Source organism: Diplotaxodon limnothrissa, linkage group LG14 (genome assembly GCF_057381915.1).
Source record: "Diplotaxodon limnothrissa isolate DT_005_m linkage group LG14, D_limnothrissa_male_GT1.1, whole genome shotgun sequence".
NCBI lineage: Eukaryota > Metazoa > Chordata > Actinopteri > Cichliformes > Cichlidae > Diplotaxodon > Diplotaxodon limnothrissa.
In genome coordinates this window covers 32,505,170-32,507,370 of record NC_140609.1, presented here as the reverse complement: position 1 = coordinate 32,507,370, position 2,201 = coordinate 32,505,170, and the positions used below count along the sequence as shown (strand labels likewise).

Here is a 2,201-nt window from a genome sequence, read left to right as displayed (position 1 = left end):
GTTGTGTTTAGTATGTTGCTTTGTTTCTTTTTTTTTTTTTGTCTTTTTTTGCTTGTTTTCTATTCTTCTCTCAACAGGTGATCCAGGAGATTTTTTTTTCTCCCCCCCTTTCTCACTGTCCCTCTCCCCTTCTGTTTTTCCTTTCCTTCCTCTTTCTTTCTCCCTTTCCTATCTCTCACTCATGTCTGTCCCGTCTGTAACATCTGAAAATAAAATATAATAAATAATAAAAACAAAGATCGACCAAATGGACCAATACGGCAGTGCCACGATGATCCATTTGGCAAAGTAAATCCATTGGGTATCCTTGTTGGTCTTCAGACAACAATTCTGGTGGCTAAAGAACCAAATGGGGAAAAAAAAAAAAAAAAAAGACAGAAGCGAGGCTGCCATATCGCACCATCGGCCCCTCTGGCCAACACCAGTAGGGTAAAGTGTCTTGCCCAAGGACACAACGACCAGGACAGAGAGCCCGGGGATTGAACCGGCGACCTTCCGGTTACAGATACGGTTCCCAACCCCCTGAGCCATGGTCGCCCCTGTAAGCATAGGCCCCGCTAGCTGTTCCCCAGCAGACCCCAAGCACCTGGGGAAAGAGGGTGGCTGGGTGACGGTGAGGAGGAAGCATAGTCTTAAACAGAAGCAAACTAGGGCTTCTGTTTAAGCACTAGTTTGGTGGTGTACCTACATGAACAGGTACACCACCAACCTCTTCATGTGTCTAACCATTTTTCCCCACTCGGCGACACACCCGCCGGGGGTCAAACTGTGGTAATTGGTGATTCTGTTCTCAGACATGTGAAGCTAGAGACACCGGCAACCATAGTCAATTGTCTTCCAGGGGCCAGAGCAGGCAACACTGAGGGAAATTTAAAACTGCTGGCTAAGGGTAAACGGAAATTCAGTAAACTCATAACTCACATCGGCAGTAATGGCACCTAGTTACACCAATCGGAGGTAACTAAAATCAATATTGAATCTGTGTGTAACTTTGTCAAAACGATGTCGGACTCTGTAACACATTTCATTGCAATGTTGACCCTGTGCTAACTTGCATATGACAAATAAAACTGAAAACTAGTTTTTTCTGGTCCCCTCCCCAATCAGACCAGGAGTGACATGTTTAGCCGCATGTTCTCCTTAAATTGCTGGCTGTCTGAGTGGTGTCCAAAAAATGATGTGGGCTTCATAGATAATTGGCAAACCTTCTGGAGGAAACCTGGTCTTGTTAGAAGAGACGGCATCCATCCCACTTTGGATGGAGCAGCTCTCATTTCTAGAAATATGGACAACTTTATTAAACCCCCCAAAATATGACTATCCAGAGTTGGGACCAGGAAGCAGAGTTGCAGTCTTACATGCCTCTCTGCAGCTTCTCTCCTCCTCTTATCCCCCCAAAACCCATCTCCATAGAGACTGTGTCAGCTCCCAAACATAAAAAATCACAAAGAAAGAACAATACAGTATCCACATCTGAACCAAAGAGTAAACAGTGAAATGTGGATTATTAAATAGTAGGTCTCTCTCCTCCAGGTCTCTGTTAATACATGATTTAATAATTGATCAACAAATTGATTTACTTTGCCTTACAGAAACCTGGTTGCCTATTAATCAACGAAAAACCAAGACAGACTCTTAATTCATTTCAAAGCCTGATGCTGATGCTTGTTCACCCCAGCTGCAAAACTCAGAAACCAGCATAAAAGCATATAGTTAGGGCTGGACCAGGTGACCCTGAATCCTCCCTTAGTTATGCTGCAATAGACGTAGGCCGCTGGGGGATTCCCGTGATGCATTGATTTTTTCCTTTCCAGTCACCTTTCTCACTCACTATGTGTTAGTAGACCTCTCTGCATTGAATCGTACCTGTTCATACCTGTTCGTACTCTTCATGTTAAAAGGGAGTTTTCCCTTCCTGCTGTTGCCAAAGTGCTTGCTCATAGGGGGTCATATGATTGTTGGGTTTTTCTCTGTATCTATTACTGTACGATCTACTGTGCAATATAAAGCACCTTGAGGCAACTATTGTTGTGATTTGGCGCTATATAAAGAACATTTAATTGAAATTGAATTGGCGTATTGAGTCTGTGTTTGGGTCCTGCCTCCATGCAAACTCCGTCTGAACCAAAGTTTTCAGTTGCCTGATCCCACTTATTGAATCAGTCACTCTTTTGGCAAAACCATAAGCACTTTTCACCTGT

General features: G+C 43.7%; 1 pseudogene; it reads left to right on the top strand.

Annotated features, from left to right (window-relative positions):
* Positions 1-529: 529 nt before the first annotated feature.
* LOC146619187 (uncharacterized) lies at positions 530-1,280 on the top strand (annotated as a pseudogene).
* Positions 1,281-2,201: the final 921 nt, after the last annotated feature.